Here is a 10,931-nt window from a genome sequence, read left to right as displayed (position 1 = left end):
CGGGAGTGGAGCCCGGGCCCGGTATGCAGGTGGGCCGAGGGGAGGGTCGCCAGCAGTGCCCAGGGTAGGGAGTCTGGGCTGCAGCCTCCCCCGTGGCCCAGCTGGGAAAGGTCAGCACACGTTCATAAACACCATCAGGTGACATGACATAATTTCACATACAGGGTCATCAGGCGGGATGTGGACAACAAGTAGCCTCCCCTGATGTTTCCATGCTGTGGTCTCCTGGCATGGAGAAAGCCGGGATGTTGCTAGGGCTGTGGTCTCGCCATGGCCTTCAGAGCTGCTGCCTCGCCCGCTGGAGCCATGTTTAAAAATAACACTTCCAGCAAAGTCCCCTGGGGCCAGCTGGCACAGGGCTGGGCAGGACAGGAATGAGCTCTGATTGGCGCCTTACTCAAGGGAGCCTCACAGTGGCCTGGGGAGGGAGGGATGGCCAGCCCACTTACAGATGGGGAAACTGAGGCAGGCAGCCTGATGGCATTGGCTCGGACCTTCCCGGTAAGTCCACTGCAAGGCTGGTATTCAAACCATGTGACAACAGCAATGAGACGTCAGGGGCTCTCCTTTCGCTGCATCCCGAGGCCCTGGAACAGTGTCGGGGCCTTCACAAGCACTGTGAGACAGCGCCCCTGAGCTGCAGAACCGAAACCTGCCCTCCCACAGGCCGCCTGTCTCAATCGGTGGCAACCCCGTGCTTCCACGGACCCGGGCCTCCTTCCTGGTCTCCAGCTTTGCTTGCACTCTCTCCCCGACAGAATCTACTCCACCAGCACTGAAGACAGGACAGGAACCTCCATATCCGCTTCAGTTACTCCCTGCTGACTGAGGTCCAGTCCTGTGTGTTAGAGAGGGAGAGAGAACATCCTTGTAGCTCACACTGCAGAATGTTATGATGGCTCTACTTTATTATTAGCTTTTTAATTTGCCATGTGGTGCCTGTACTTGTTGGAGAGAGACAGAGAGAGGGGGAAAGTGAGAAACCCTTCCCCTCCATCTCTACTCTCCTCCCGGGATTCTGGGCATGCATGCACACGTGCCTGGCATTTTGTTTTGTTTTGTTTTGCTTTTAGGTTTTTGCCAAAGATATGTGTACTAGCTGAAGAGAGAGAAACAGAGAGACACAGAGAAAGGGAAAGTGAGAAATCAGCCTTCGAGGAGATGGCCTCCCTGCAATCCCTTCTCTTCTCCTCTAGGGATTTGGGGCATGCATACACATGTGCCTGGAGTGATTTTCAAGTTGTTGGGTACAGGACTCGATCTGCAGTCAACCACGTGGGAGTCCAGCACCTCAGCCACCATGCCACCTCCTGACCCTGCCTGGCATGTGTTTTTACGTTGCCAGATCTGGAACTCGAACTGTGTAGCGGCCACGTGGGATCCAGCGCCGTAATCACCACGCCGTGGTCTGGCTCTGTTAGTTACTGCAGATCTCCTGTGTGTGTGATTCGTGGACGTTAGCGAAGCTGCACCTGCATAGGGAAAGGCCCGGTGCATGCAGGACACCACACTCTCAGGCGTCCATTCGGGGTCTTGAACAAAGCCCGGTGGATAGGGGGACAACAGCACAGGTAACTCATGCCCGTCTGTCATCCGTGTATGTTAGGACAGAGTGAACGCTGTGTGATCTGCGAAAGTGCAAAGGCCCCGAGGCTGGCCTGGGCTGGCCTGTGCGAGGATGACCACAGGAAGGCCAGTGTGCTGAGACAGAGCGAGTGAGTGGGCAGCGTGGGAGGAAGTGAGGTCAGTGTGGGAGGAAGTGAGGCCAGCATGGGAGGAAGTGAGGTCAGTGTGGGAGGAAGTGAGGTCAGCATGGGAGGAAGTGAGGTCAGCATGGGAGGAAGTGAGGTCAGCATGGGAGGCAAAGGGCCAGTGTAGGAAAGACTTGAGCTTTTCTCCAGGGTGGGTGGGAGCCATGGAGGGTTCTGAGAAGAATGACTGACGGATTCTGGAAGAATCCTGGTTGTGTGTGGAAGATAGACTGTGACGTGTGTGGCGGAGAGGGGACAACGGGCAGGAGGTCACTGCAGTGGCCCCAGGGCGGCCGTGGAGGTGGAGGGTGGGAGATTCTGGGTCTGAAGATGGGGCTGACACCGACCCTACTGGAGCAAGCGGGCCGAAACCCAGAATTCCAGATGACTCCAAGTTCCGGGGCCGAGCCCCTGGTAGGTCTGAGCTTCCACCTGGGAGACCCCAAGCACTGCGCTGAGCTCCCACAGGGGGGAGTGCGGCAGCCCCTCCCCAGGCCGGGGCCCTGGGGACCTGCATGGAGGCCACTCCTGGGCAGACCTTGCTTCTGAAGTCCCCGGCTGCTCACACCAGAGTCCCTCTTGCATCCCCCATCCCATCCCTGGCTCCTTGTAACATGGGCAGGGGCCACCAGGTCCCTTCTCCCCTGGAGTCCCGGGAGCGACAAGCATTCCCACAGACCTTGGCGTGCACCTGGAAGGACCCTAGCCCTTTGCGTGGGTTTCCTCCTCCGGCCATCACAACAGGTCACGACGCGGGGGCTACTGGGACATCTATGTCACCAGTGGAGAAACGAAGGCTCAGGGGGATAGGTCGCCTGCCCAGGGTCACGCAGCTAGCAGGCGGGATTCCACCTCTCTGCACCTCCACTTCCACCTCTGTGGGCTGGGACGAGAGCACCTCATCAGAGGGCCTTGTCGGGGTGCAGGGTGAAAGCTTCAAGAGAGCTCGGCCCATCTCCACCTTTCTCCCGCTGTCTTCCAGGACAGGAAGAGCCGAGGCCCCAGCTTGTCGTGGGCATCCTGGGGGCTGCCGGGTTTACAGGAAGAAGAAACGAACTTCCTCGAGACCTGTTTTCTCCGCCTGTAAAGTGTACGTTCATCCCCTCTCCTCCGCCTAGTTAGCACCTTGGGCCAAATGACCAAAGTCGTGGAAAGTGTGGAGACCAGCAGGCGTTCCGAATCTACACCACCCCGAGGTCTCCCTGGAGGGTTGCCGGCTTCCATTCCATCCCATTGGTCCCACTCGCCTAGGGATGAGGAGCCCTGGGCCATTTCCCATCTCCCCGCCCTCCGAGAAGGTTCCATGGAGTGGCCACTGGATCCCGGCCTGCTGGCCAGAGGGCCAGCTCGAGCAGAGCTTGGCCGGTGATCAGGTTTTGTGGTCAGCCACCTTCGGCCCTGACCAGAGCTGTCTTTCCAAACAGAACATTCGGTCAGCACCTGTCCCTGTGCTCAGCTGTCCTGTGCCCCGACCTCGCTTCCCGCCCACCGCCCCGGGTTTTTCCCAGTGTCCTTGTCTCCTGTTGACATCTCGTGGAGATGACCAGAGCAGAGAGAGTCAGAGGGAGACACTGGGAGGCTGGCAGAGACAATGAGAGGATCTGAGACTGGCAGAGACACAGGAGAGATGGAGAGACAAAGGGAGGGGAAGAAAGAGAGAGAGCTCCCTGGAGACACCCTCTGTGCTCCAAAGCTACCTTGAACGCAGCCTGCAGCCTGGGGCCGCCTTCCAAGGGGGTCTGACCGTCTCCCAAGGCGACAGCATCTCCCCTCAACAACCCCCACCCAAGCTCGCCAGTCCAGTGGGTCACTAGAAACTGCCTCCTCTCTGCTTCCATGCATGACCTCTCCCCTAACCAACTCCCCTCTTCCTCCAGGAAGCCCTTCATACCCCTCCAGCCCCATTATGTGCCCTGATCACACCTGACACGCTGCTTTCATTTCTACGTTTGCCCACCACTGGGCTGCCAGCTCCTTGAGGACAGGGACTGGGCCTGTCTTGTTCACACTGTATCCCATCACCCAGTATAGGGCCTAGCACATAGTAGGCGCTCAATAAATGTTGGTTGCACAAGACGTTAAACCAGCAGCCGTGTGCCACTGCCTTGGAGAAGGCTTCCTGGAAGCTCTGATCCCAGTTTGCATTTCGTCATGTAATTACTTGATTTAGGGTCCCAGGAAGGCAGTATCTGTTACATCTGTCCTGCCGTCCCGGTGTCTGGAACAGTGCCTGGCACAGAGTAGGTCAGTCAAATACTGGCTGCATGAATGAGGGGATGAACGAGTGAATGAGCAGATGAGTTCGTCACTAGCCACCTGGAGATTCTGAATCGTTTCTTTTTAACCCACTTGAACCCAGCTCAAACCCCTCCCAGTGCTCTCCAAGGGAAGGCCCATGTTTTTGTCACAGCCCATGAGGCTCAGTGGGAGGGGCCCCGACCCCACCTCCAGCCTCTGTCCTCCTCACCCTGCTCATGCAGTGTCCCCAGGGCGCCGGCGTGCTGATGTTCTGAGGCGCCTCTTCCGCAGCCCACCGTAAGTCATATCTGCAGGGCTGTTTTCCTGTGAACAAGATGGCCTAGAAAAATGGAGCATGTTTGCACAAACATCCTCAATGTCACTTCGGCCACTGCGGGACGGTCTCCAAGGTCCAGTGGCCAGCTGCCCGGGGCCTGGCCCTGAGACAAGGTTTGAGCCCTGGCTGCTCAGCCTCTACCTAACCCACTAAGGGGATGGCTGGCTGGATGGGAGGAGTGACTTGGGGGCCCTGAGTTTGACCTTCACGAACTGCAGGAAGGGAGGAGAAAAGGCCTTTGGGCAGGGGAGGCTGAGTAAGCAGAACCCTCCTCGTCCTTCAGACTCAGTTCCGGCTCCCCCAACCCCAGAAGCTTCCTCAGCCCCTCCTGCTTCCATGGATGCTATTGTCACCCTGGTGGTAGCTCACGTCATTGCTGCCTGAAATTCTCACTGGATTCTTTCCTCCACCGGACCCTGCTTCCAGTGGGTAAGGCCAAGTATGTTCTAGCTCAGTGTCCCCAGAGCCCAGGTCTGGCCTGTGAGCGGTATCAGCACACAGCGCTGAGTGCAAGAAGGGATTACTGAGTGAGCACTCCCTGCTGGGCTCATTCTTATATCTCTATCATCTCTGTCTACATAATTGTATTTATTTCCTCTGAAACAGAGAGAAAGACGGTCCTGGTGCCACGATCCATCCCTACCCTCAGCCTGCCCAGATTACAGGCAGGAACTTGAGCTCCTAGTGTGTTCTGGGAGGCCCATGGGGTCTAGGCCCTGTCTTGGTTCATACTAATGCCTGTCCCTCCAACAAGAGTAGGGCCCAAGGACCTTGTCTGCCTCATCTTTGCTCCCAGGGTCTGATACTGCTTGACACCATGGAAATCGTAAACTGAATGGATGAAGAAGCCCTTCCTTCCTGCTGTCCATCACATCTGCCTCTCCCACGGGACTGAGGGCTCTGAGAAGTCAAGAACCAAACCATATTTGTTTCTAATTCCTCTGAATCTAGCATAGGACATGGCACAAGGAGATGCTTGGGAAGTGTGTATTGAATGGATGGATGGATGAGTGGATGAATGATGGATGGATGGGTGGGTGGATGGGGTGGGTGGATGGATGGGTGAGTGGATGGATGAATATGTGGATGGATGGATGGATGGATGGGTATGTGGATGGATTGATGGTTGGATGAATGGGTGAGTGGATGAATGGGTGGGTGGATGGATGGATGGGTGGGTGGGTGGATGAATGGATGGTTGGGTGGGTGGATGGATGGATGGGTGAATGGATGGATGAACTGCTGAATGGATGGATGGGTGGGTGGGTGGATGGTGGGCAGATGGCTGAGTGGCTGGTTGGATGGATGGATGGATAGATGGATGGGTGGGTGAATGGCTAGGTGAGAACATGGATAGGCGGTGGATGGGTGGATGGGTGGATGAGTAGGTGGATGGATAGAGTCTGAACAGATGGATCAATGAAGGAATGAATGCAAGGTTGGACAGAGTGGGTGAACAAGACAGTGAATGGAAGTATGGATGTGTAGAAGTTTGGACAGATAAATGCTGGAGTCTAGGTAGTGAGTGTGGGAAACATTGCTGCCACTCCACCAGATGACAAAAAGGGAAGAAAAAAAGAAAAGGCCATCATTGTAGAAGAGCTAAGGTTATGTTAGAACAGCTAAAACGAGGCCAGAGAATGGTTCAGCTGAGGTTTTCACGCGAGGGCTATTTAGAGGGAAAGAATGAGAGTCCCTGTGCTTCCTTGGAAGCCTGCCATGCTTTCTTGCAGGGTGTATGTGATACAGACCAAGACTCCCCTGTCGCTGCAGACCTGGGCTTGTTCAGGAAGTAGGAAGGCATTTCAGACATGGCCACTTTGCCCTGGTTGCTCAGGGGTTTGGTCCAAGTCACACGTGCTTGGGTCTTCTTATTGGGGTATATTCCAAGAGCAAAGTTTCTAGAGACGAACACAGTAGGTTTGAACTCGGTCCCTTTTCTATGTGACCTCAGGCAAGTAGCCTGACTTCTGTGAACCCCATGTGCTCATCCTGCTTCTCGAGGTGGTTGCAAACCTCCAGCAAAGCCACGCTTAGGAAACGCTGAGCCCAGGCCTGGGTTACAGTAGGTGACTGCGTGGCCCTGCATGTGTCCTGCTGCTGGCTTACTGTGTGACCGTGGCTGAGCTTCCCAACTTCTCTGTTTCTCGTTTCAACTCAGTGCCACCCTTCTGCGGTGAGGGACGTGTACAGAAGAGCTCGAACTGAGGAATTGATCTTCCCAGGTCCCACTTTGGGCTTCTCTGCGCCTGTTGCCGTGTCTCAACCTCCCTCTGTCCCAGGCCCCCTTGCTGTTTCTCCATCCAAACACTAGCCAGGCCCGGCCCTGCCCAGCTCCTGAGACTGACCAGATGGGCACATTCGGGACAGTGTGGTCCTGTGCTATTTCTTAAGCACAGCCTTCACGCCAGACCTAAGCTGCCAGAGGGTCTAAAAACGATGTTTCCTGGCGTCTGCCCTGGGGAGGCATGGGGGCTGAGGGTTGATGCTGCCCCACAGGGAGAGGGGGCAGGAGAGTTCCTCGGGGCCAGTGGAAAACATCGGCCTCCCACCTGTCTGGAAGGGGAGCTCCATGCACTAGCCTGTTTGTTTCCAGCTGTTCGTGTCACATGACCTTATATAATATGGGTGCACATTTATCTCGCTAGTCTGTTCTACCCTGATACTGTCAGCTTTCTGGGCAGTGGGGTCTGTACTCGACCACTTCTGCATCCTCAGGTTTTAATGCCCATCCAGGCACAGAGTTTCCATTAAGTAAATGTGTCAAATAAATAGATGGGTGGGTGGAGGGGTAGCAAGGCATACTGCAATCGTTAAGGAGTTTAGACACACACACACACACACACACACACACACACACACAGGTGCCTAAGTCCTGCTCCAAAAATAAAAATAAGAGCCAACTTTTAAAAATAATTGTGTATTTAATTTTATTTATTATTATTATTTTTTAGTTTGCTATAGGGCATTTGCACTCACCAGAGAGAGAAGGAAAGTAAGAAAGCAAGCTTCCTGGTCTGGGACTCGAACTATGCTTGACCATGTGTGAGTCTAGCACCTTCACCACCACGCCACCTGCTGGACCCTACAGCCAGCATTGAATGAGTGCTTACTGTGTGTCAGGCTCCATGCTCAGCCTGTGAGGTAGGACTTTCACTAAATCCTCATGGCCTCTCCGGACAGGGACTAGGGCTGCCCGCTTTCAAAGGACAGACCCGAGGCCCAGCGAGGCAGTCACTGGCTCCAGGTCACACAGCCAGGAGGTGGAGGAGCCAAGAGTTGAGCCGAGATCTGCTGGATTCCAGAACTAAGCTTGACCTTCCTGGGCCAGCAGGGCAGCTGGAAATCTGCATTTTCAACATTCTCCAGGCAACTTTGGTGCCTCGCTAGGGTAAGCCCTCCCCTCCAGGCCAAAGAAGCAAAGTCTGGGAGAGGCACTAGCTTTGGGGCCGTGGACCCGGCTCCTGTACTGCCCTGGGCCTGATTCTCATCTGACATGGTGATGGCAGCGCCTACCTGGGGGATTTCGCAGGGCTGATGAGCTGGGGTGCACACGTGCAGAGCAGAGCGAGCACTTCTTGGGACTTCCCTGGGCACAGACACCTTCTCAACCTCCTAGGGCAGCTGGACGAGGCCTCTCAGGCTGCCAGGAGGCTACAGCGTCTAAGCCTGCAGAGCAGGGGGCTGGCAAATCCTCTGCCCACAGACCGTCCTGCAGGAACACTCCCGTCTGCACACAGACCTGGCCCTCATGGGCGGGGCATGACCGCGGGACAGGCCTCATGGGCGCTCTTTGAGCAGGGTTCTCAGCCCTGGCACTGCCGACCCTCTCTGTGGTAGGGGCTGTCCTGTGCTCTGTGGGTCGGTTAGAGCAGGCCTGGCTGCTCCCTATCAGGTGCCAGCAGCCCTCCCCGCAGCTGTGACAACCAAATGTTTCCAGACACCACCCAGTGTCCCCTTGGGGGGCAGAATCACCCTTGGCTGAGAACTTGTGCTTTGGAGAGTGCTTTGCAGAGCGGGGCACAGGCTGCCCTCTGTGAACCAGTCCCTCTTAGTCGTCTTCACAGCCAGGAAGGTGGACGTTGCTGCTCAGGATGGGAATGGACATGTTCGCCCCTGCCCATGGTCCGCCTGCGGCCACGGGGCTAGTAGGCAGCAAAGCTGGGACTTGAACCTGTCCTAAGTCCCAGGTCCTGCTGTTCCTAGTCACTTTCTTTGGGTTCTTTAGACTTCTCTCCATCCACGCTCCTGACATCCACACAGAGACAATGTCATCCATCTCCTCTCGCCCCACATGGTGTCTCGGCCCGCTCGAGGACAGACTTGCTCAGCACGGACTGAAGCTCCAGAGATTATGTAACCTGCACGGGAATTCTTTCTAGTGGGAAGTCGAGTTTGCTCAATGATTGAAATTTTGTGAAATAGAGAACAGAAAGAAAAAATGAAACTGCTTGAATCACCCGCAAAGACCAATTTCTGGCAGTTTTGTCTTCGGGGTAGTTTTGTCAGTTTTAAGTTGGAGTACAGAGTTGCCATCACGCCGCGTGTGCACGACGGCCTCCTTCATCCCACCCTTGGAATTGGATGCCCTAGCGGGTGCGTCTGATTGGTGAAGCCGAGTCACATACTGTGCCCAGGCCACCGAGGAGGCTGGGAAAACGAGCTTCGGGGCCTCCTCTTGGGGCAGTAGGAGCTACTAAGGTAAGAAATTCTCTCTAGGTGTAGGGAGGCGCGGGCAGCCAGAGGCAGGGCAAAGACCAGCTCACGGCCAAGTCCCACTGGGCTTGCGGGAGGAATGTGAAAGGGTCCGTCTCACTTGTTTATCTCTCCTCCACGTGCGGCAAGAGAACAGTGGGGAGAGAACGACAACAGTGCCTTCCCGTGAGTGTCCCCCTTGGGGTTTACACGGCGCTGCAGGGGCTGAGTTAGAGCCAGGACCCTCATCTGCGGACCCAAAGACCAGCATCTGAAGCCAGCAAGTGCACGTGACTCGTGGCCTGGGGTCGGTGTGACCACAAGAGGAGAGAGTGTCTGGCTCATCTACCATTCTGTCCCCTGCACCCGGACAGGCCCTGGCACACACAGAGGGTGCCCCGGAAATATATTGTGAATGAATAAATGAGGGCATTTGGGCTCAGGCTGGGAAGACACCTTGGCATCCTGGAGTTCGCAATGATGGATTCCATTGCTGTTTCTGCAGCGGGCCCTACTGTAGGGACAGGAGAGAGAATAGACCAAGTTCCCGCCCTCAGCGGGGGATGGACTGTAAGTCAGAGCCCACGTGTGACGGTAACACGGTGTAACGTGACACACAGGGCCACTAGGTAGCGGTCGTTTCTTCATAAAGCGACGTAAGGGAAGAAGTGACTTGGAAAAGTGGTTGAGGGCCGCCTCCCTGAGCAGGGACCTTTGAGCAGGTAAGGGAGCGAGCTCAGCAAGTATCCCAGGCATGTGTGTTCCAGGCAGAGACGAGAGCAGTGCCGCGGCCCTGAGCAGCGAGCCGGGCGGGTGCCCTGTGTCCACACCCACGGTCCAGGCTACACCATTTCCCAGCTTCAGCAGATCTCCAGGATTCGCTGGCGGGAACGGGGCAGTGGGGAGAGATGAGTTCTTCACTCGGAAGCTCCTCTGGAAAAACATGATGTCAGGGACGTCAATCTTGACTTGTCCCAGAAAACAATGAGCCCATGTAGCCAGCGAGTGTCGGGCTGGGAGTAAATGGCTGACGGGCTGGGGCGCGGGTGGGTCATATGGAATTTGTTAAGAGAGCCGCGTTTGAAGAAGAGCTCCCCAGTTGCGGGCAGAAGCAGCTCCGGCCGGCATCACAAAGCCGTTTACTGTGGTCCTGGGCAGACATGAGAAATGGGGAGTCCCACACGGAGATGTGGAAAGTGGTGCCAGCGTGCTGAGTTAGAGAACAGGCCGCGGGGTAGCATTATGCATTGTACGAAAACTCATTCATTCGTTCAGAACATTCTCATCGCAGGCCTACTACGTGCTGGGGTGGAAGACGCGGACATAGCCGTCCCTGCCTCCGGAGCACACAGCGCCAGAGGGAAGCAGGCCGCGGTCAGACAGCTGCACAGCTGTCTGTGCGTCATCCCAGACTGGTCCACTCTGCAGATACCTGGGCTCAGGTTCTGGGAGGAGCCCGTGAGGACGTGCTCCGAGAGGTTAAAGTGGAAGCGCCATGTCAGGGGTTCCCGCTTCCTGACTGCTCCCCTTGTGATGGTCTCACCTTTGAAGTGTCACGTTGTATAACTGAGGGAATGAAGAGACATGAATGGGGACGAGGACTGGAAATCGTGTGTGTGACGACGATTTAAAAACAGGACGGAAGAACGCGCCTAAGAGTTTGTTTCTGAGATGGAGAAGCAGAGGCCGGGGCGGGGGACCCTGCCACATGTTCTGAACGTGCATGTATTCAGAGCATCGTGAAAACAAGCAAAGGTGTTTACAAACGAAGCTTCGGGCCACGTATTATCATCGCGAAAAATGAAAAAGCAGGTGGCGGCAGGATCAGCATAAACATGTCAGCTGGAATCTTAGTTCTCTCTGTTTTTGATACTTTTCCGCCCATATTTAAAATAAGAAGATAAAAAGAC

General features: G+C 55.6%; 1 long non-coding RNA gene across 2 annotated transcripts; it reads left to right on the top strand.

Moving 5' to 3' along the window:
* The first annotated feature begins 4,361 nt into the window (after positions 1–4,361).
* Positions 4,362–7,183, top strand: LOC114009346 (uncharacterized). 2 transcript variants are annotated; one of them, XR_003550776.1, is made up of 3 exons: positions 4,362–4,439; positions 4,610–4,755; positions 6,488–7,183. It is a non-coding gene; the product is annotated as an uncharacterized LOC114009346 (long non-coding RNA). The 2 variants fall into 2 exon arrangements; XR_003550777.1 differs by lacking the exon at positions 6,488–7,183 and adding an exon at positions 5,123–5,352.
* Positions 7,184–10,931: the final 3,748 nt, after the last annotated feature.

The sequence above is a fragment of the Tupaia chinensis genome, unplaced genomic scaffold (genome assembly GCF_000334495.1).
Source record: "Tupaia chinensis unplaced genomic scaffold, TupChi_1.0 Scaffold000049_1, whole genome shotgun sequence".
Taxonomy (NCBI): domain Eukaryota; kingdom Metazoa; phylum Chordata; class Mammalia; order Scandentia; family Tupaiidae; genus Tupaia; species Tupaia belangeri.
The sequence above is the reverse complement of the archived record's forward strand: the minus strand, read 5'-3'. Positions and strand labels throughout refer to the sequence as shown.